This window comes from Equus caballus, chromosome 5 (assembly GCF_041296265.1).
Source record: "Equus caballus isolate H_3958 breed thoroughbred chromosome 5, TB-T2T, whole genome shotgun sequence".
Taxonomy (NCBI): Eukaryota; Metazoa; Chordata; class Mammalia; order Perissodactyla; family Equidae; genus Equus; species Equus caballus.
The window spans coordinates 23724108-23748210 of NC_091688.1; the positions used below are offsets into that span (position 1 = coordinate 23724108).

At 42.5% G+C, this 24103-nt stretch overlaps 1 protein-coding gene across 3 annotated transcripts in view; it reads right to left on the minus strand.

Moving 5' to 3' along the window:
- Window positions 1–492: 492 nt before the first annotated feature.
- DTL (denticleless E3 ubiquitin protein ligase homolog) overlaps window positions 493–24103 on the minus strand; it is an 84733-nt gene continuing 61122 nt past the window's right edge. Inside the window, exons 16-18 of one of the 3 annotated variants that reach the window (XR_011438513.1) lie at window positions 5243–5708; window positions 3145–3263; window positions 493–1103 (exon numbers count right to left, since the gene is read on the minus strand). The gene's annotated coding sequence lies outside the window, so the exon portion shown is untranslated. Of the gene's footprint in view, window positions 1104–3144; window positions 3264–4653; window positions 5709–24103 lie in introns of those variants that run through there. The other 2 variants (XR_011438514.1, XM_070266725.1) reach the window with 2 other exon arrangements.

Genomic DNA, 24103 nt, shown 5'->3' on the forward strand with positions numbered 1-24103 from the left:
GTATTCTCCCTTTGGGAACCAGGGCCTCTAGATCCACCAAGCCTAAAGCTGCAGGGACTGGAAGGACAAGGTCACTGGAGTGATGGTGAGTGAGTCCACTTCTTGGTTCCCGGACCAATGTATTCTGCCTATTGGAGACACAGCACCATACAATGGTTGTTGATTAGGATGAGTCTACATCCTAGAGGAAAATGCCCCAATTCTGCAGGATATCAACTCCAAGTTGGTGTCTCAATTGCATCTTTAAGCAGCCACTTCACCATTCCATCAGGCCAGCAGCTTCTGGGTATGAGACAGGACTAGGGGATACCATGGTCGTGTGCCCACTCCCATACCTCCTTTGCTGACAAGTGAGACCCACGGTCCAAGGCAAGGTTACACTCGATCCCAAGTCAGTGATCTAATGCTCTGTAAGCCTTTGGATTGTGGTGTTGGTCAAGGCTCTACTGGCAGGTAAGACAATACAAATCTAGAATATCAACCAGGAATATATTCTTGTTAAGTTAAATCTGTATTTGATAATTGTAAATGCACATGCAGTTGTAAAAGTTAAAACAGAGGTCCCATGTACTCTTTTACCCAGTTTCTCTCAATGGTACATCTTGCAAAACTATAGTACAATGTCACAACCAGGATATGGACAGTGATACCACCCAGATTGCCCCAATTTTACTTGTACTCATTTGTGTGTGTGTGTGCATACGCTTAGTTCTATACAATTTTATCACAGGTATAGGTTTGTGTATCCACCACACAGTGAAGATACAGAACAGTTCCATCCTTACAAGGATCCCTGTGTTGGCCTTTTATAACCACACTTGCCTCTCCCTCCCTTCCCCTATCTCTAAACCCTAACAAACATTAATCTGTTTTCCATTTCTAAAATTTTGTCATTTCAAAAATGTTTTATAAATGGAGTCATACAGTACATAACCTTTTGGAAATGGCTTTTTTCACTCAGCATAATTCCCTGAAGGTTCATCCAGGCCGCATTCATCAATAGTTCATTCCTTTTTATTACCGAGTATTCGGTGGTATGAATGTACCAGTTAGTGTAACCATTCACTCAGTGAAGGACATCTGGGCTGTTTCCAGTTTTTTGGCTGTAATGAATAAAGCTTCTGTGAACATTTGTGTACAGGTTCTTGTGTGACAATAAGTCTTACTTTTCTCTGGGATAAATGCCCAAGAGTGCAATTGCTGGGTAATTGTATGCTTAGTTTTATAAAAAACTGTCAAACTGTTTCCCAGTGTGGCTGCACCATTTTACATTCCCACCAGCAATGTGTGAGTGATCCTGTTTTTCCACATCCTCACCAGCATTTGATGTTGTCACTATTTTTCATTTTAGTATGTGTGTAGTGATATCTAACAGCTAATGATATTGAATGTCTTTCCACGTGCTTATTTGCCATCTGTGTATCTTCTTCAGTAACATGGCTCTTCATATTTTTTGCCCATTTCCTAACTGGATTTTTTTTTTACCGTGGAGTTTTAAGAGTTCTTTATGTATTGTAGATACTAGTTCTTTGTCAGATATGAGCTTTGAAAATACTTTCTCCCAATTGTAGTTTGCCTTTTCATCCTCTTTACAGGATCTTTCACAGAACAAAAGTTTTTAATTTTGATGAGGTCAAATTTATCAATTTTTCTTTGTATGGATCATGCTTTTGGCATCAAGTCAAAGAACTCTTTGCCTAGCCTTAGTGCCCAAAGATTTTCTCCTGTTTTGTTTTCTAAAAGTTTTATAGCTTTACATTTTACGTGTAAGCTCATGATCCATTCTGATTTAATGCAATATGTTTAATCCCAGTCAAGATAAATTGTTCCCTCTTCCAGGGTGAAAAAGGCCCAGCGTAATCAACTTGCCACAAGTGGCTGGCTTGTGTCTTTGAAGGATGGTGCTGTATTGGGGGCTGAGCATCAGTTTCTGTTCCTGGTAGGTTGGTCGTATGTGGCAACAGTAGCTAGACCAGTCTTTGTGATTGGGAGTTTGCACTGAGGTGGCCAATGACAGAGGCCATCTGACATCAACTGGCTGAGTCATTCTATTTGGGTGTTTGGAGGCATTCTATTTGGGTGCTTGGCTTCTGGTGGTCTTCATACTTCATGCCCACTCCCATAGGTCTATCCATGTCTCTCCCCCAGACCTCCTTGTCCCTTATCTTCTAATCTTTCTTCTCCCTAGTCCCCTGACCAATATAGCCAAGCCATTCACCACTATGAATTCTTCTATATTCTTCACCTCAGGCTATTCTCTTTCTTCACAAGGAAATGACAAATACATGAAAGGTCTGTCTATTATGAAGATTTGCCCTCACCTGTGTTTCAGGGCTGCCCCTGGATGGGCTGTAATGCAGCACCAATCCATTTGTGGCTTGACTAGTCCATGAACCAAGACTAGCCTTTTCTTCCTCTATCAGCTGATCATGAGGGCCCCCCTGTGCGGTCACAAGTGTGAGCTGAGGAAGAGGTGATAGATGACATGGGTGTCTGGAAGCTACATAGCCTTTCCAACTTAGCCTCAAAGTCAACACAGAATCACTACCATATTCATCTGTGAGAAGCACTCACAAGCTTTCCTAGATTAAAGGAGAAGAAATCAGACTCTACCTCTTGACGTGGGAAGAGCAAGGTCACATTGTAGAAGAGTAGGTGGGATGAGAGCTATTGGGTCATCTTTAGAAAATGCTCTGCTACAATAAGGTCTCTCTACTTGGGCTGGTGGGAACTTGAATGATTCCCAGCCCCATATGAGCTCTAGGAATTTTTCAGCTTACAGCTTCTCAGTAATTGTTCTTTCCCTGGCAGTTTTTCTTAGGCCTGGACTAATGAAGTGTCATCCTATGCGCACACAGCCTGGTATTCAGCCAAAGACTCCACTCCTTATACAGAGCTCATTCTCCATGTAGCTCTCTCCTTTCTGGCGTTTATCTAGCGAATTCTAGCTGACCTGGCTTCCCCAAACTCCAATCTCTGTCTCTTCAACTCAGCAAGACCATGGGGCTCTGTTCGGGTTTTCCAAACAATCTGTAAAATTGCAGTGGTGCTGTATCGGGGGGCTGAGCAATCTGAAAATTGCCTCCACCACTGAGGGCTCACCTCATTTGTTTCCCTTCCCTTAGGGACCACAGTCCTACTTACTTATAAGATTACTGCTTCTTGTCCAGTGTCTGGAAGTAGTTGTTTCATATCTTTGATCCAGTTTTTCAGATGTTTATGGTGAGAGAGTAAGTCCCACTTTTCATGGGTGGAAGCAGAGCCTGAATATATTTTAAAGATAAAGCCAACAGGATTTGATTATGAGTTGGATGTAGGTTGTCACAGAGATGTCAAGGATAACTTCAGGGTTTTGGCCTGAAACTGGAAGGGTGGCATTGCCATCACCTGAGGTTAGATCAGATTTGGGGTGGGGTTGGGGGGGATGGGCGGGAGATGGGGAACGTAAAATTAATTTAGTTTTAAAAATGTTAAACTTGAGATGCCTGTTAGACATCCAAGTGGAGATGTCAACTTTTCAGCTGGATATACGAGTCAGGTGTTCAGGTTGGAGGTCAGGCTAGAAATATAAAATTGGGAATTGTCTCTGTTTAGATGGTATTTGAAGCCATGAGTCCAAATGAGATCATTAAGGAAGTGGGTGTAGACAGAAAAGAGAAGTCCAAAGACTGAGCCCTGGGGCACTCCAATATTAAATATTTGGGAAGATGAAGAGGAATCCTTGACTTGTTTGTGCCAACTCTCCCTTTCCCCCATCCCCACAATTTCTTCTCACTTGCATGACTGGGAGTCATCCTGTATGCTCAATAAGCCTACTCTTACTGCTTTTCTGTCACTGACTTCTGCTGATGTGTTTTGTCCTGTGGCCATCCAAGTTTGGGCCTGACAGATCAGTTCCAGGACTGATCTTGGGCCTTGGAAACTGCTACAGCCAATCTATGTCCTTAGAGTCCCCTGGAATTATTTAATATCCATCTGTCTCCATTAGGACTGACTCTTCTACCAAAGTCTAGGTTGGGAATAAGGCAAATGGCCCATGACTTCCAGAGAGAGTAGTGCCCTGCAGCCAGAACCCCTTATCATCTGTGGTGGTACCTCCCATGTTGAGAGCTCAGAAGAACAGGGAAATAGCAGATATACCATCCTAGACCAAGCCAGTTTCTTCTGCCTAAGATTCATCCTGCACAGTATTGCTGTGTGGACAAGTTGGTAGTTTTCCTCTATTCTATTCACCTCAAAGCTCTAAATTTAAAGGGAACTTTGTACTTTCAACTCTAACAATTAATGGCTAGATAGAGAAGGATGAGCCTGCAAAGGAGACTGAGCAAGAGTGGTTAAAGATATAGAAATTAAACAAGAAGAGTGTTGTATCACAGAAGACAAGGGAAGATGTTTTTGTTTAAGAAAGAGGAAAAGGTCATTCAACCATTCAACAGAGTCAAATGCTGAAGAGGCAAGATGAAGACTGAGAGATGACCATTCTACTAAACATGTATATCACTGATGACCATTGCAAGAGCCGTTTCAGTAGAACAGTGAGAGCAAAAGCAAGATAAGAGTGGGTGGAAGGGTAAATGGGAGGTGAGAAAGTGGAAGTATTTTGAGGAATTAGATTGCATAGAGGAAGAGACAAAGAAGGCCACAGATGGAGGATTTGTGTTCAGGAATTATTTTTTATTGAGAGAGTTGAGTTTGTTTAAACAACCATAAGATGGATCCATTAGAGACAGAAAGACTGGATACACAAGAGAGAGATTGGATAAATTACAGGTAAGGTTCATGAAAAAGTAGAGGATGGGATATAGAACACAAGTGGTGGAAATGCTCTTGGTTAGTTAGTAGGAAGAAAAACTCCTCAATTGTAACAGGAAGCAAGAAGGAAGGGTGAAGGTGTAGGCAGGTTTAAACATTTGATTACATATAGGAAGAACTCAAAGATGATGACTTGTGTGGAGAATGAGTGGGGAGGTGGGAGCACCAGAGGAGTTAGGAGAGTGGAGAAGGTTTGAAACAGTTGTTGATAGGAGTGTGAGCTGACGAGTGAAATGTAGTAAAATTTTCAACCACTCTTTGGTCTCACATGGAGCTAGGGATCCTGAATTATAGTAGAACCAATCTGCCTGATGGTAAGACTTTCTTCAGCAGTATTTTGTTGCTTGGGTGCAGGCAGGAAGGAAGCCGATGGATTGGTTCATTTGGTGTTGGGATTTAGCCATACAGGGGAGATGAAAGTCTCTCTCACCTGCTTGCAGGCCTGGGTAGATGGGGATGAGGCAGCTGCCTGGCTCTTCTGTGGAGGCACAGTCAAAGGGAAATGGGAAGAGAGTGGTTCCTCTGTCCTCACTGAATGAGTTTCCCTGCAGTTCACCTTCCAAACTTCCTGTCCCTGGGAGAACTGGCCCTTTGTCAGCTTGACAGATTCCCCATGTAGAGCTCAGCCCCCCTATAAGCCGTCTGCTGTTCTGCAGGCTTGTCAGGAACAATCCCTTTCAGTCTTCAGAGAGGTCTTTTTATACGTGCTGCTTCTTGATTCACACTGTGCTTGTGAGTACGTGGGAGGGACAGAGTTTGACTCCTCGAGGAAGGTCACTGTTAAGGTCTAGTGAGGACAAAACAGCTTTCTTTAATGCTCCAACTCACTTGATACTCCGGTGCAAACACTGCCTATAAAGAGCAATGGGGCTTCTCTTTCCTCTGGCCCTTGGCTTCTGTGGAGAGTAAAATAGAATGGAGACACTTATTTTCTTCAGCTCTGGACTTTTTACCCAAGGAGGAGAAACAGGGCAGCCAAGTTATAATTTGCGCATGTGTGATATTCCTAACCTGGTCACTGGGCCAGAGTTGGCGTTAGGAAGGTAAGGGCTGGTGGTGGAGGATGGAAGGAGTGGTGGAATCAGGTTCTAGCTCAGGCACAGGACTCAGCTGTGGCTTCTACTGCTTAGAGAACAGAGGCAAGAGGGTGAACACAAGAGTGAGCCACTGATGGCTCTGCTGAAGAGTGGACAATGTCCCCCAAGCGGGCTGGCTTTGAGAATAGGCTGGCCTTGGGAAGATAGCCATCCCCTACCCTGACCCTGACATACACACTCCACCCAGGGAAAAGCCAACCCGTGTTCCCTGTGTGTCTCTGCTCCCTCTGGGCAGGGGAACCCCATTAAATGATAAGCCACTATCGAACTGCTGAGGACTTGGAGGTGACTTGCCATCTCTGGGCCTGTTACTTCATCTACATCTCGAGAGTTGAACAGGATGATTTCTAACCTCCTTCAATTTGGGCTATAAATCTGACTGAACTGGAATGATATCAGATTTCAATTGTTTTATGGTCATTGGGTCCCAGGTCTTAATGCAAATTGGATGATAAATAAAGAGTCCCAGCACTGGTCACAGGGCCGGTGGAGGGAAAGAGGGAGAGGAGAGAATAATTTAGGATGGCTCTGCCCTGAAGAAAAGGTTGAGCTCTCATGGCTCTGACTCTACTTTTTAGGCCTCAGTTTCCTCAACCAGAAAATGAGACTTTGAAGTCTAGATCTTTAAGATGCAGTTCTGATTTTCTGTGCTGAATCTGTCTTCTGTCTTTTGAGCCCCAGAGGATAAATACTTACTGAACTATTTGCTTCGCATGTGTGCAGGGCTGTAGTGGAACATGATCCCTACGCTCAAGGAGCTCACAATGTGATTAAAAAGTAATAAGCCACACACACAGGAAAATATAGTATAACATGCAATATCAATTGCCAAATGAATAATACAGACACCCACAGGATGGCTCTCTCTGGGCATGCTGCAGGCTGAGGGAGCCACGATTAGAGCTTGCTTCCCCCCTTGGCCTCCTGCTACTTCAGCTCTCAGAAGGGGCTTCGTGGGGACCACACTGCTGGGTTCAGTTCCGGCTGTACCATTATAAACTTCAAGGAAGTTTACAACCTCTCTAAGCTTTAGTTTCCAGATCTTTAGGAGGGAGTTAATAGAAGCACCTCCTTGCCAGTTGTTGTAAAGATTAAGCGAACTCTTGAAAAACTAGGTACAGAGGGAATATATCTCAACATAATAAAGGCCATGTGTGACAAGCACACAGCTAATATCATAATCAACTGTGAAAAGCTAAAAGCTTCTCCTTTAAGATTAGGAAAAAGACAAGGATGCCTACTCTTACCACTTTTATTTAACACAGTATTAGAAGTCCTAGCCAGAGCAATTTGGCAAAAAAAAGAAAGAAAAGACATCCAAATAAAAAAGAAGCAAAATTGTCTATATTTGCAGATGCCATGATATTATACACAGCAAACCCTGAAGACTCCACCAAAAAGTATTAGAACTAATAAACAAATTCAGTAAGTTTGCAGGATATAAAGTCAACAGATAAAAATTGTGTTTCTATACACTAATAATGAACTATCAGAAAGAAATTTTTTAAAAAATCCCATTTACATCAAAAGAATAAAATCCCTAGGAATAAATTTAACCCAGGAGGTGAAAGATCTATACACTGAGAACTCTAAGGCATTGATGAAAAAAATTACAGAAGACACAAATAAATGGAAAGATATTTCATGCTCATGGATTGGAGGAACTAATATTGTTAAAATGTCCATACTACTCAAGGCAATCTAAAGATTCAATGCAATCCCTATCAAAATTCCAATGGTATTTTTCACAGAAATAGAACAACAATCCTAAAATTTGTATGGAACTGCAAAAGATCCTAAATAGCCAAAGCAATCTTGAGAAAGAACAACAAAGCTGGAAGCAGCACACTTCCTGATTTCAAGCTATATTACAAAGCTATAGTAATCAACACAGTATGGTATTGGCATAAAAACAGGACACATAGATCACTGGAACAGAACAGAGAGCCCAGAAATAAACCCACACGTATATGGCCAATTAATTTTGACAAAGGAGCCAAGAATATACAATGCGGAAAGGAGACTCTCTTCAATAAATGATGCTGGGAAAACTGGGCAGATACATGCAAAAGACTGAAACTGGACATCTATCTTACACCATACACAAAAATCAACTGAAATTCATTAGACACTTGAACGTACGACCTGAAGCTTCATAAAACTCCTAGAAGAAAACATAGGGGGTAAGCTTCCTCACATCAGGCTTGGCAATGATTTTTTGGACTTGACACCAAAGCAAAGGCAATAAAAGCAAAAATAAACAAGTGAGACTACATTACACTTGATAAGGGGTTAATATCCAAAATATATAAAGAACTCATAGAACTGATTGGCAAAAAAATCAAAAAAGCCAATTAAAAAATGGGCAGAGGAACTGAACAGACATTTACCCAAAGACATACAGATGGCCAACAGGTACATGAAAAGGTGCTCAATGTCATTAATCATCAGGGAAATGAAAATCAAAACCACAATGAGATATCACTTTATACCTGTTACTGTTAGAATGGCTATCATCAAAAAGACTAGAGATAACAAGTATTGGTGAGGATGTGAAGAAAACAGAATCTTTGTGCACTGTTGGTGGGAATGTAAACTGGTGCAGCCACTATGGAAAACAATACAGAGGTTCCTCAAAAAATTAAAAATACAATTACCATATGAACTAGTAATCCCACTTCTGTGTATACATCCAAAAGAAATGAAAACAAGATCTTGAAGAGATATCTGCACTCCCATGTTCACTGCACCATTATTCACAATAGCCAAGATATGGAAACAACCTAGTGTCTGTCAACAAATGAAAAGATAAAGAAGATGTGGCACATATATACAGTGGAATATTATTCAGCCATGGAAAGGAAGGAAATCTTGCCATTTACAACATGTGTGGACCTCGACGGGGCATTATACTAAGTGTAATAAGCCAGACAGAGAAAGACAAATACTGCATGGTATCACTTACATGTGGAACCTGAAAAAAAAAAGGTCAAACTTATAGGAACAGAGAGCAGGAAAGTGGTTGCCAGGGGCTGAGGGGTGAGGGAATAGGGAAAGGTTGGTTAAAAGGTACAAAGTTTCAGCTGTAAGACGAATAAGGTCTGAGGATCTAATGTAAAATATGGTCACTATAGTGAAACACTGTATTGCATAATTGAAATTTGCTAAGAGAGTAGAAATTTTATGTTCTCACCAAAAAAAAAAAAAGAGACAAATATGTGAGGTGATAGATGTGTTAATTAACTTGATGGGGGCGGGGAGAATCCTTTCACAGTGTATACGTATAGATCAAATCACCACGATGTACACTTTAAATATCTTACATTTTATATGCCTATTAGACCTACATTTTTTTTTTAAAGATTTTATTTTTCCCTTTTCTCCCCAAAGCCCCCTAGTACATTGTTGTATATTTTTAGTTGTGGGTCCTTCTAGTTGTGGCATGTGGGACGCCTCCTCGCAGTGGCCTAATGAGCAGTGCCATGTCTGCGCCCAGGATTTGAACCGGTGAAACCCTGGGCTGCCGCAACGGAGCCCACAAACTTAACCACTCGGCCACGGGGCTGGCCCCCCATACCTACATTTTTTTAAAAAAGGAACTATAAATTAAATTTTAACATGCTCCTAATGAGAAGGCATTCCTCTTTTTATCAGCAAGGAAAGTTTTTAATTAGAAACAAACAAAAAGTTATGATCCAAACAAACAAAAAAAGTTGGGGAGATTATCCATGTAAGACATTTACATAGTGCCGAACACATAGTTAGTGCTCCATAATGGCCCCTTTCCCACCCCGACTCCCAAAGAAGCCCAGCTGTGGGAAAGTGACTCTAGATTAGAGAGGGCTCAGGACAGCTGGCCTGGTCTGATACGACCCTGGCTTAAGGCAAGATCACCCAAAGTCTACGTCTGTGTGTACAGAGGACCTGCAGTGGCAGGAGTAGAAGGAGTAGACCATTGTCTAGGAAGAGACCATGTCTAGGTCTAAAGGTGATTTCTGCTTTCCCAGGAAAAGGCTCCAAGTGCAGGTGGAGTCAGGTCACGATGAGAGCAAGTGAAAGAATGTCAGGCAGTGAGGACAAGAAGGAGCAAGATGGTGGGTATACAGGGTAGGGTCACAATAGGGCCTGGAGCTTGTTCCAGGCACATAAAACAGCTAGTTCTGCCTGCATTTAGTATGGGATCATGGCTCTCTTGTTAAGTTCAGTTGTTTAGTCCTAGTATTTACCCAAACTTTTAAAGTTGCTCTATTTCACAGTCACACGCACACCCACGATAAGTCTGGAATTGAACTGGCCATGGATGGTATAGGACCTTCAATTTGTCTCCTTCCAACTCAGTTCATGACATGAAAAGACCTTGAAGCCATGGCCAATGGAATGCCTGAGTGTGGATAACATCTGAATCCATTACAGTGTGTGGTGAGAAAAATATACAGTGTCATAAAAGGCGGGGGGGCTGGTACCAAATTATGTGTGTGTGTGTGTGTTTGTTAAGGAAGGTTTGAGCCTTATGGTAAATAGTATCTAGTATAGTGCCTAGCACACAATGGACATTACATATGTTTTTTGGATAACTGAACAAATGAGCAGACGTATGACACTCAGTAAATATTTGCTGCCTATCTTGGTTCATGTCTTTAAAAATGGGGAGAATATAATTTCCTCCATAAACAAAGTTGATATTCCTGACTCACCATTAAAAGACAGTTCACTTGGTATTTATGTGGTGTGATCTGGGCTCTAGTCCTAGCCCCATCACTAATTAGCCATGTGACCTCGACTAAATGACTAATTTTCTCTGTGCTTCTTTTTTCTTTTTAATCTATAGAAAGAGGAAGTTGAACTGAGCACATGCTAAACCTCCTTCCAAGTGTGAACCTTTGAGATTATTCTGTGGTTTTGAGATAAGAGCTCTTGTGTGCAAGGTCAACTCAACCACAAAGGGACCAAACCCATGAAACTTGTTCCATTAGCATTGTGCTGGAGCTGAATTGCCCTACATAGCTTGAGTCAGGTATTCTTAAACACAGGTCTCTGGAGATCCTAGGGTCCATCAATGGGCTTCATAAGGTCTATTAACTTGCAGCCTCTCCTCACACTCTTATAAGCAACATTTTGTGTACTCTTGTGAATTCTTCTGGAGTGTATGTCCCTAGATTTCGAAGATTCTCAAAAATGTGGCTAACCCCCAAATGTTTAAGAAATCCTTTAGCTTTTCAGAGGACAAGTGTAGAAACCTATCCTTCTAATACTATTGCATTTAATCCGATAAATGAGTAAGTCTTGGTTGAAGCCATGGAAAACTAATGGAAATCAGAACAAAGCTCTGCGCATTTCTATGCATGAGACAGTCTTTCAGACTTCAGGTGAGTCTGAAACCCTCTTGACAGATCAATGACAGGAAAATCCAACAGAAGTCCTGACTGAAGAACAATAATCTTTGAGCTGGGTAGACTTCCACCCAGGTGGGGTTATCACAGAGAGGTCTGTGTCAGAAAAGTTCCCCCAGTGTAATGATAACCTCTATCTCATGTAGTGATGTCCAAGACTGTCACAGACAGGTGGCCATGATAGAGAAGGGGTCCATGCCTGTAGCCATCAATGGTTTGGCTCCTAGACCGGCACAAACCAGAGACAAGCAGGCGGAGGGTGGGCCAAGTGAAAGAGGCAGAGACCCGGTTCAGCTCTAATCACTGCTGTGCTGTAGAGTTCTTATGATGATTCAGTGCAAACCACTCAACCCTACTGGATGTCAATTCCTTTATTTCATAGGGGTATTCAACGTAAGAAGAGAGAACTTGAATTCCTAAGAAGAAATCCCAGGGAATTAACAGGGTTTACTTTTTAAGAAAAGGGGGAGGTAAACAGGAAATCAAGATATTAATGGGGATTTACCTCAAGTCCAGACTTGGGGGTCATGAATGGGTCTTAGGGAGATTGAGGGTTCAGGCAACCAGATCTACTATCAAAGAGCCACGCGTGTCCCCAGGGCAGAGTCTTTGGATCTATCTGTTCAGCAGCAACTACCCAAGGGCTTGTTGCCAAGGCTCTTAAGGCAGGTTAGCTCAAGATGCCAAAGCCTTGTGCTCACAGGGTCACAGATTTGATCTTGATGTACATGCCACTGTTTCCACACTAGACTGAGCCCTCGCCCCAGCCAGCAGTTACACATGAGCATCACAGGGGACTGGCTGGGAGAGTGGAGTATAGATCCCCACCTTTGGGAATCAGCTCAAAGTACACTCTAGCTCAAGCTACACACCTTGACACCTCAGGTTTGGAGCCAAGTGTTTATATCCCGCACGTCATCGTCATTTTGCAGTAATTTTAAAAGAACATATAAGCAGGGAGAGAAGACAAGGTTTATTCCTATGGGCCTTTAGGCTGAGGGACTAGCCCAGAGGATCGACAAGTTGGACTGACTGGCGATTTCCTTCCGGAAGTGAGGATTCAGAATTCCCTGACTTCAGGGAAACCGCAGAGCTCTTCTTTCTTGCAGGGCCTATCTCTCTGGGCACTTCAGCCAGAGCCTGCAGGGCTGGTCATCCAGGCTCACAGCGAGAACTGTAGCTGAGTGTCAGGCACACAGAACTGGAGGGCTGGGCCTTTGACGACAGCTCCCAAAATAAGGTGCCAAGTCCTACTTCTCACTTTCCCCTTGCGCCCTGTGAGACACTGGCACTGGCTGTGGAGCCATTACTCAGCAGCCTGAATGTACAGAAATAGGCCGAGTGCACTGACCCAGGTGGCGACAGCTCTTTCCTCTGGCAGGTCCTGTCCTGGGGTGGGGGGCCCAGGCAGGGCTGTGTGGGGACATGACCTGGCCTCCCACTCTCATTTCTCGTCAGGCTGTAATCCTATTAAAGGACAGGACTTCACTTAACTTTCTAGGCCTTTGAAGGTGTCTCCTTGCCCCTGGGCAAGTTAACTGGTGAACACACTTTCTTGCCATCTCCACCTTTTCAACACATACTCTTCCTACCTTCTTATCCTAAGCGAAAACCTGGTCTGCCTTGTTCTCCAGCCTTCTCCAGAGCAGGCAGCTTCTCTCCCTCCTCTGGTTCTCAAGGTTAGAACAGGTTGGCATTCTCCGAGCTCCTGTTCCTTCTCTAGGCCATGGCTCCCCCATCCCTCCTGGGCACACCATCTCATCTTAACTGGCCACCACGTCCATTTGACTGTTTACTGATCTCCAGTACTCTCTTACCCTCCTCAGTGGCTTTAACACCTGCCTCACAGCTTTCCTGGCCACTGCATCCCTGCCACCTCAATTTTTTTTTTTTGAGGAAGATCAGCCCTGAGCTAACATCTGCCACCAATCCTCCTCCTCTTTTTTGCTGAGGAAGACTGGCCCTGAGTTAACATCTGTGTCCATCTTCCTCTACTTTATATGTGGGATGCCTGCCACAGCATGGCTTGACAAGCAGTCTGCACCTGGGATCTGAACCAGCGAACCTGGGGCCACTGAAGTGGAATGTGTGAACTTAACCGCTGTGCCAGCAGGCCAGACCTTTTTTTTTCGGAGGAAGATTAGCCCTGAACTAACATCCGCTGCCAATCCTCCTCTTTTTGCTGAGGAAGACTGGTCCTGAGCTAACACCCGTGCCCACCTTCCTCTACTTTATATGTGGGACGCCTGCCACAGCATGGCTTGATAAGAGGTGCATAGGTCCGTCCCCAGGATCCAAATTGGTAAACCTCGGGCCGCCAAAGCAGAGAGCGCGAACTTAACCACTGTGCCACTAGGCCAACCTCCCTGCCACCTCTTTTTGATCCTTCTGATACCCAGGCTTCACTGTCATTTTGAAAAACTACAAATAACCCTAAAGTCTGTCAAACCTGTCACTCACTGTGAGGAACGTAATTTGGACACGGGTGTCAGAATGACCCATGTCATCTCAAATTCTAATAACTCTATTCTGATCACAACCCACTTAACTTCTACCTTCTAGGTACTTCTTCTTCACCTACTCATCCTTCCCAGAATCTCTAGCTTCCTCTATATCCAGCCTGGAGCCGTCGGCCTGCCATTTCCAGGGTGTTAACAGATCCCTCATTCTTTATTCTTCCCTGCTGAGTTCCCATCTTGGGTAATCCCTAACTCGGCTTTCCTTGCCTCTGTTCCCAGATTGCTGAGCTCTGCTGGAAATGTACAAGCTTACTGGGGTGTCTGAGCTCTCAACAAACCATTCCATCAAGACCATGTGTGTCTGACTCTCTTCCCTACTATTTGCTCTTCAAGGTAGGAATTTTGGCATCCTAGAACAATTATAAAAAGTTAAAACTTGTCTAGGCACTTTACACATACTAATTCATTTAATCCTCCAAGGACAATGAGGACAGTACTGCTATAACTTTTCTCCTTTTTTGATGAGGAAACTGGGGCTCAAAGAGATTAAGTAAATTGCATAAGGTCACAGCATTAGTAAGCAGCAGAGTCAAGATGAGGGAATCTGGGTGAGATATTATACTATGTCTCACCACCAGATGATCATAAGCTCTGTGGAAAGTTTGGTGACTTCCATCAGAGCTCCTGCTGCAGTTCAGCAATCTTGAAATCATCCCTTGTTCACTCCTAATTGGACACACGTATATTTTAATTCTGACTACCGTTTCTGGTCAATTTAGATCAGAGACCAAAGGCACTGCTTCAGAAGTCCTGGTGAGCATCTAGAACTTGAGTCTCCTTCCATTCTCTCCTGCCTCACGGCTGACTGAATTAGCTCCCATGTGAGCTTCCCTCGGGATAATATACACCATAACCCCAGACCCCTCTCACTGTTCAGCTGGGCTGCAGTGTCTCGTCTCCATTTTCTAGGGAAAGGAGAAGACACTGCAATTCTCATAATGGTTATTTCAAGCCATTTTCATGTGAATGGGCTTTGGAGCTGGGACTTAAATCTCTCCTCTACTACTCACTGCTACCATGGGAAAATGATTTAAACTCAAAGAAGTTTAGTTTCTTTATCTGTACAATGGGAATAATAATACCCTTAAGAGGGTTGTATTATTAAGAGCCTAGCAGCACAAATTAGGCACTTTTTTTTTTCTGAGGAAGATTAGCCCTGAGCTAACTGCTGCCAATCCTCCTCTTTTTTTTTTTTTGCTAAGGAAGCCTGGCTCTGAGCTCGCATCTGTGCCCATCTTCCTCTACTTTATACGTGTGACACCTACCACAGCATGGCTTGCCATGCTGCGCCATGTCCGCACCTGGGATCCAAACCGGTGAACCCCATGCCGCCAAAGCGCAATGTGCGCACTTAACCATTGTGCCACGGGCCGGCCCCAAATTAGGCACTTTAAATATTAGCTCCTTTCCCCTCTTTTCCCCACACCCACCCTTGTTTCTTCATTCTCCGCAGCTGACTTCAAAACCTTCTTTTTGGGTGATTCCCTCAACTTCCCTTATATCTCTATCAAAAACTTCTCATCGACAGTACAACTTTCTCAACAAGGAGTTGGCACTTTGAAGGCAACAGCCGTAACGTTTTTCAGACCCTTTGTCACAGTAATTCCACTTGTAGGAATCTTTTTGGAACAAGTAGTTGGAAATGTGTATGTGTATTCTATAACATAATTATTCTATATATATTTTAAAATATTCTACATAATGTATAAGATTCTATATTCCGTGTTTTTATAGACACACAAAGATATTTGTGGGGTTATTTATTCTGGAAAAAAATACAAAGTTTCTCTATACCGTTGCTCATTATTTCTTCCTTCCCTCCTGCTTCTGAGAAACAAGTAGGCCCTTTCCTTCTGAGATTCAACTAGAAGTATTTTGTAAAAGAACTTTTTTAAAATGACAAAACTAATATATGCTTATAGAAAATTAGAAAATACAGTAAAAAAAAAATCACTTATGAGTCCACTCTCCAGTGCTGACTACATTTCAATGTACATATACATATATATAATTCACTTATACCTTTTAAAACAAAATTAGACATTACGCCTATCACTTGATAATTTATATTATTTCCTACCTTTTTCCTGTCATTACAATAGCATCTTTCCTAATGGCTATATCTTAACCTATCTAACCAATATCCTATGATTGTTAGAAGCAGTTAAGCTGTTCTTATTTTTTCAAGATTATACACAGCACTGTGATTCTGCAGCTGAATCTCTGGGCTCTTCCTAAATTATTTCTTTGCCCATCTCTGTTCCAGATACCACCGCTCACAAGCCTCCATTTCTGGGGCCTTGAGCCATGGCTTCTTCATCTCTCCCATAGCACGGGCCCTTGCCTCTGGTCAGGCTCCTTCCCTTTGGCCTACAAGCATTATTACAAAACTGCTCCAGGCATATCTATCCTTCAAAACTCTCCCCATTGATTCTCCGGCCTTTCTCTGAAACCCAATAGCACTTCTGGTCTCAGAGGTAGGGCTCTTCCTTCTGCTTAAGGCAAACTTCTGGATCTCCTTCCTTCCTGCTTCCATCAATTATCCCCACTCCTCTCTTTAAACTCTTCCTCTTTCCTGCCTCTTTTCTCCTAGCCTATACATTTACTTAATCTTTCCCATTCACAGATCTTTTCCTGACCTCATGACACTGATCCTCCATGCCCAACTTATTTGCTATTTCCCATTTTCTCCCTGACACTGCCACCTGGCTCCAATATTACCCTCTACATTGTCAAAGGCAACTGACATGATTTTTTCTTCATCTTGTATCATCTTCATTTTTTCTTCACCTTCTCATTTCTTCCGACTTTATTCAATTTTACTCCCTGAAACTCTGTCCTGGACTGTCTCTTCCTAAAACGGCTCCTTCTCAGACACTTCTGTCAGCTCTTCTTTCTCTAATTAGCCTGAAATGTGGGCTTTTCTCCACACTAATGGTCCTCAAAGTGTGGTTCCCAGACCAGCAGCATCAGCAAAGCCTGGAAACTTGTTAGAAATGCAAATTTTCAGGCCCCACCGCAGACCTGAATCAAAACCTGGTGAGGTATTCACTCAAGTTTGAGAACCGCTGTGCTACACATTCTCCCTGGCCCATCTCCTCTATAAGCCCCACCTTAACTGTTCTTTTCACACCTAATACTCCTAAAATTCTTTCCACCTTAGACTGCTCTTGAGAGCTCCAATCCTATACATACAACTACCAACAGGGCATCTCCACTGGTTACCCGTTAGGTGTCTACAGGAAAATAATCTCCTCCCATAATCCTTTCATTTCAGTTGTATCCCGTTCCTCTCAAACCATACCATCTGCCCAGCTGCCAGTGCCAGGATCCTGGGATTCATTTGATTCCTCCCGTTTACCCATCTAAAAAAGCATTAGTTTGCCCTTTCCGGAGTCTCTCTCAAATTGGCAATGCCCTTTCATCTACACTGCCATTAATTTACTTCACTGAAGCCCATCCTCCTTACTGCTTGGATTACTAGAATCAGCTTCTAACTAGGTCAACTGCCTAAAGTCTGGTCCCTTTCCAATCTGCCCTCCACATTGCTACTGGAATTATCTTTCTAAAATAAAAATCTGATTGTGCTTGTCCCCTGCTTAGTCATTCAGTGGCTGTCCAGTGCCTTGGGAGATAAAGTCCAAACTCAGTATGGTGGCGCTGCAGGGGCCTTTATGCCCTGATCCCTTCCTGCCCCCGCAGCCTCATCTCCTGCTGTTCTTTACAGGTTCTCTCTGCTCCAGCCCTAGGGGGAAACTGGAATTACTCAAGAGTTCCTCAACCAGGCCACTCTTTCTCACACCCTCAAACTGTTGTTCAGGCTATTTCCTTAGTGAGGAATGCCCTTCCTTCACATATCATCTGGGAAATTTATTCTTCTCCAGGGCTCAGCTCAGAGTCAGCTACAGTATGGAACCTTCCTGGATGCCCAGATTCAGTCTGATGTGCTCCCACAGCCCCCATGTCATGACTTCCTCAGAGACCTTATCACACTGTGTTCTGTTCTCTTGCTGACTGTCCTAGGCATGTGGGAGCAGCCTGAGGACAGACCTGTATGTTATCTTGGTTTAAGTGCAAGGTGTTCAGCAAACAGCTGCTTAACAAGAGGAAGACTCTCTTCTCTTTTCTTGGAAGGAATCTACATTTGCTGCCCATTTCCTAACCACTTCTATTTTTTCATTCCCAGACATATTTCATCCCTCTCTTGCAACTGAAATAGCCCTTGACAGAGACAAAGAAAGATGTGCTGACTGCCTATTAATCTGGCTTTATTTAAGCTCTCATCTTCATCAACTTCTCTGTGGCAGTGAACCACTCACTTCTCAAAGCTCTCTTCCCTGGGCTCCTGAGCTGACACTTTCTTAATTCTCTTGACTCTAGTCTGCACTCTGACCATACTTCTTCATGCTGTTTTCTTTCTTCCTCATGCTTTTTGCACCTGCTATGCCAGGCACTATGGCAAGCACAGGGCTGGATGGTGGGGATGGGATATGTGCAGTAATGTGCTGGTAAGCTGGCTCTCTGAGAAAAGAAAAAGGTCCTGATTTGTAGCTTTTGTCTATTCCCTGTGTAGATACTCTCACCAAGACTGATTTCAGGCTACCAACATTTAACCACCAGCTCACAAAATTCCTGAATATTTAATGATTGGCCGTCACGAGTAGGAGCCAACTCCAGCACACCACTGGGTATGCAGAAATGAATAAGACCAGTTTGACATCTAAGGAGGGTATAATCTGGTGGAGGGAATATAGAAATAACTCTAAGACTAATGTGATAAGCACTATTACAGTGTTTAGACAAGGCACTATGGGGTTGAGTGGAAGGCAGGCTTAATTAGGAAAACCTGTGAATACTTCCTCTGGGAAGGGAGGGCTTGTAAAGGCAGGGGGAAAACTATTCCAGGCAGAGGAAACACCTCAAACAAAGGCAGGATAGTACTTAGGGGAATGGCTAAAAAATCAGTAGGACTGGGATGCAAAGAATGCGGGATACCAGAACGGATTCTGCCACTATTTAGTTTTGTGATTCTGGTCAAACTGGTTAACTTCCCTAGGCCAGTTTCTGCATCTTTAAAATAAGAATTTGATTTCCATGACCCATTTCTGCCTTGATTTGATGACTGACCCTGGGAAGAGAAAGAAAATACAAAACTGGGGAAGAAGGAGAAAGGAAGAAACATATATAGTGTGGAGCTTTCAGGCAGCTAAATGCTGCAGTGTTGGCAATGCTGCAGGACCCTGCGTCTGTTAGTCTTCCCTGCTAACTTCTGGCTCAATCCCAGTTATGAAAACCCCACACCCATGTTTGAGCCATTGCATGGTTGGCTGAAAGCTCAGTTCTTTTCTTTTAAAGTTAACAAACATACTAAATACTGACAGTATATGTAGTGACAACTTAGTTCATCCTTCTGCTTCGAGGAACACAGGATTCCCCTTTTTTCTTAAAAAGTATCAAGAAGATCCCACAGGCTCCCCTAGTAACTTATTCCCTTTGAAATAATAATTATTGAGTCTGTCCAGAACTCCCCCATCCTCACCTCTTGCCTGTCTTCTCTAGAGAACTATTTGATCTTCATTCCTTTTTAAAAACCTATAAAAATATTTTGAGTCATAAAACAGATACCGAAAAGTGCATAAAACATAAATGCAAGATATTATCACAGAGCAAACACCCATGTAACCACCAAACAGAGCAAAAGACAGAAACTTGTCATAACGTAGGAAGTCCTCCACGTGTTACTTCCCAAGCACAACCCTCCAGAGGGAACCAGTCTTGATTTATTCTAATTATCATCTTTGTTTTGCTGTTTACCAACCACGGATGTACCCCACAAGACTAGTTCAGTATTGCCTGTTAACACTTGATATGAATGGAATCATCCTGTATGTATTCCCTTGTTTTTGCTTCTTTTGCCCAGCATTCTAACCTTCATTCACATTGCCAAGTGTAGCAAGTTCATTTCTCATTTTATGGTTATATACAGTATTATCAGTATCCTAGGTTATCCATTCTACTGTGGAAGGACATTTGGGTTGTTTCCAGCCTTTGGCTAGTAGAAATAATGCTGCTATGAACATCCTTGTCCACATGCCCAGTGACGTGAGCTTCCCCAGGGTACAGGGGTAGAATTGTTGGGTCATAAGGTATCTAGATCCTCATCTTTATCCTTCATTCTCTCCCTTATTTGTGGGAAAATCTTTCTCCACTTTTTCTCTTGTAAAGAATTCTAACTTCTGTACCTTTTCTCCTAATTTTCAATCATGTTTGTCGATCTTCTTTTGTTATCAGTACTGATTCTAGCGTCTGCGTCTGCGTATCACCTTCCTCCTGTAGTTAAGAATAGTTTCCTCTCCCAAGGAGTAATTTTGTTGCTGTTCTTGTTTATTACTTAAGTAGGAAATATATTTGGAACATTTTGAGAGTTCTTCTCTTTACAATGTGCACAAAACGGAAAGCATATATTTGATTAATAGAGAGCCAGGGACAGGCTTCTTTCTGTGAGGCATTATAGTATGGGAATTAGAACTGCGGGGTTTTGAGTCAAACCAAATCCACAAGCTGCCACTTGCTGGCTATGTGTCCTTGGGCAAGTTCCTTCTTTTGTGCTTTAGTTTCCTTATCTGTCAAAATGTGGATAACAATTACACCCACTCATAAGGTTACTGGGTGTATTATATAAAACAATCTATGTTTGATCAAAGTTCGAGGTTTATAAACTTGGTCTTCAGGCTTGGAGAAGAGGAAAGACAGGCATTCAGAATGCCTTCAGGTTGCATAATGAGGATACATACTATGAGTTTGTATCCAGTGTTTATACTGAGCCTAAACATTCTGTCCACCTTCCTTGGGGGTGGCTGGCTAGGGTAGGAATGTGAGATGCTGCCTGTGGCCACAGAACACAGAGTGAAGTGAATTGGCCCATTTGGGAATCAAACCCATAACCCTGGCTTCATGCATTATTCAACTGGCCAAAATGACATGAAAAATGAAAAAGTGAATGAGATTAGAAATGCTGTCAAAGTAAACAGGAAGGCAAGAGGACACCACAGGATAACTCAAATTCACAAGCTGCTCTTTACAGGCTCCTTTCTTTGTGCAATTTATCGTACAGGAGAGTTGGCTGGAACAGAAACCATTCCCAATCATCAAAAAACCACATTCTAATTTTCCTTATCCTGCAGGCACTCCACGTATAATTCAAGACTTTGTTGCTTACATTTCTTGGTTTTAGGAAAGTTTTCCAAAGCCAAATACTTAATTACAGGTGCAACACTTCAAGGCCAATACCTCATTACCTAATTAGGGAGCTGAGAAATGTTTATCATAACCATCTTCTTCCTACCCCTGCCCTCAAGTTCTTCATCTTGACTTGTCTGCTAGACAACCTCTTGTGAAAACACTGATTTTCGGACTCTGTCTTTGTCTTTTTTTTGAGGAAGATTGGCCCTGAGCTAACATCCATGCCCATATTCCTCTACTTTATATGGGGGACGCCTGCCACAGCATGATTTGACAAGCAGTGCGTACGTCCGCACCCGGGATCTGAACTGGCAAACCTCAGGCTGCCAAACTGGAGCGCACGAACTTAACCACTATGCCACAGGACCGGCCTTATCACTCTCACATAAAGTTATCTAAATCCAATAAGGCTTTTGAGGAAGCAGCATGTCCAACTTGATGTTAACTGTTGGGCCGAATGTTAACCCATTAGAGAGGCAACAATGCCTACTGGATTTTAATTTTCTCAGTTCCTGTGCCACTACTGTTTTTTCACAGATACACTTAATAAATCCTCCTATTATGCGTCTTTTCAAATAATTCTTGGGAAATTGTGTTTGAGTATATTGTAGGTGATGGGGAAAAGGTGGAAGAAAAATTAAAAAAGGGAAAAGAGTGGTGCTGAATTATCATCAAATAACATGGCATGACAATATTTGCTAACTTCATGTCAACATAGCAAGGCCAGATGGTTTATTTATTGTTTCTTGTTTCAGTAACATATATTACCTGGTAATATATTGCTAGAGGAAGGGCTCATTTGTATAAGTACTTTTAGACTCTGACTTTAAAAGTAAGGCTGTTAACAGGAAAGTAAAAATCAGCCCTTGCCATTTTCATTTGAATTGATAGTTCTGGCACAAACTCATGAAGGGGATCCATGATGGTGAGACTATCTGTTTGCAGAGGTGCAGATGCCAGCTCCGAGTAAGAGAATGCCACATTCTGCAAGTTCCCGTAAGTTGGAAACCACGGTCTTGAACATCAGCAGTGACAGCATAATTTGGTGCTCAGATGCCAACTGAAACCCCAGTGTTGAATTTGTCCACTAAATTCTCAAAGAAATCTTGATAGTTGGTATTTTGGCACTGACAATGACAATGGCAACAAGTATTATTGGCATCAAAAAGAAGGCCAGGGAAGAATCTCATTAAGTGAGAGCAAAGAATCTAGAGTCTGCACAATACTTCTCAAACATTTGAATCTTGCATCCTACAAAATCAGAGCTACTAAGAGAGCAACATGGCCTGCTTTGAGCTTCAACTCTTATTTTATTGGCCTACTCACTGGCCAGGGAACACAATAGCCTAACAAGCGATCAAGACTTGGTGCTAAAGGCCAGGGAGCTGCAGCTTCCTCCCTAAATGTGAACACATGTTAAACAATGCAGCAGAGCTGGGGGCAGCAGAGAGGAAATGGGAGGGTGGGCTCTGTGTGAGCAAAGGATTTAGTTTGCTTAAGAATTCAGTTTAGACTGCAAACTAGAGCTTCTTTAAACAGTGCCTGAGGCCACAAGAGTCATCAATCTCAAACACTGGGGAACTGGAGATTTTTTCCAGAGGCCTATTTGCTCCTTTTGAAAAGTGCTGCCAGGACTGGGAGGCACAGGCCTCCTTTGCTGAAAAAAAAAAAAAAAGCTTTCCAGGTGATTCTGATTTAGTCCCCATACCTTTGAGGGCCACAGCTCTAGTGGAATGGGAACAGGAATGAGTGTGAAGAACTGAAAAGTCCTTTAAATCCTTATGTCCATTTATCAAACATGGATAATAACTCCTGTCCTCCCTACCTTATGAGAATAACAGCTAGCAGTAATTGTTCAATAAATGTTAGCTATTATGCGCCAGGCACTGTCCTAAGTGCTGTTCATGTAATAACCACACAATCCCATTTTACAGATGAGAAAACTGAATCACAGAGAGGTTAAAGAACTTGCCCAAAGTCACATAGGCAAGGCTTAGATTCAAAGCCAGGCAGTTTGGCTCTAAAGATCATGTGTTTAAGTATTATTTATAATGTTGTAAAGACTATAACAAAGATATGCATGAGGAAAGCATCTTATTTTGAAAATTTAAAGGTGCTCTAACAAGCCGTTGAACAAAGTTCCTGGAGGGAAACGTCTGAATCAAGACAGCACCTGCTAGATAGTAGCTGCTCACAAACAATTTCATTCAAAGGACTCAAAATTTGGTCCTTGCCTGTTTCTCAAATACTGATTTTAGACTACCAAAGTGCCATTAGATAAAGTGACTCCTTTGACAACCGAAAATGAAGGGAAGATCTCTTAGCAGACCAGGTGCCACACACAGGGCTTGACACCCTGCTGAGTAAATAAATGTTGGCTGAATTGAACACCTTCCAATCAAAGGCATTTTGAAATGAGCTATTCATATTCCACAAAATAGCCTGAATACAAATTATTTAGAATGTCAAAACAGGAAGGGGCATGTGGCAAGTTAAGGAAATTAAAGAGAAATGGAGTATAAATGGAATAGTAAACCTTTGAAATTCAAAATAAAGAATCTGATTAGATATCCTTGAAACCCTCTCTCCCCGCTTAGCATGGAAGTGGGAGGGAAGAGCTTTTGGGATGGAACAAGCCTATTCTTTAATAACCGATAATACCTCTCATTTGTGTTGTACGTATTAGCTGTAGGTATACTCATCTGAACAAGCTGCTTAATATGCTCAGGTGATTTTTTTTAAGGCTGATTTTACTTTACATCATTCCATAACAACCCTGCACTTTTTAGCTTGCACTCAAATGTAGCTCAGAAATAAAACAGGGTTTTCTACCACTTTAGATAACAAAATAGTCCCGTATAACAAGTTGGGCTTGTATTCCTGGCATCAGATCTAATGAAGCAACAGATTCACCTCATGTCCAACAAAATGCTGTGTGTGGCCTGCTTATAATTTCCAACCAGTATCTAAAGAGCTAATGCATAATGTAGGTTTTTCCATAATTCCTGAGAACTTAATGAGTAACTGGTTGCTCTGTGATGTG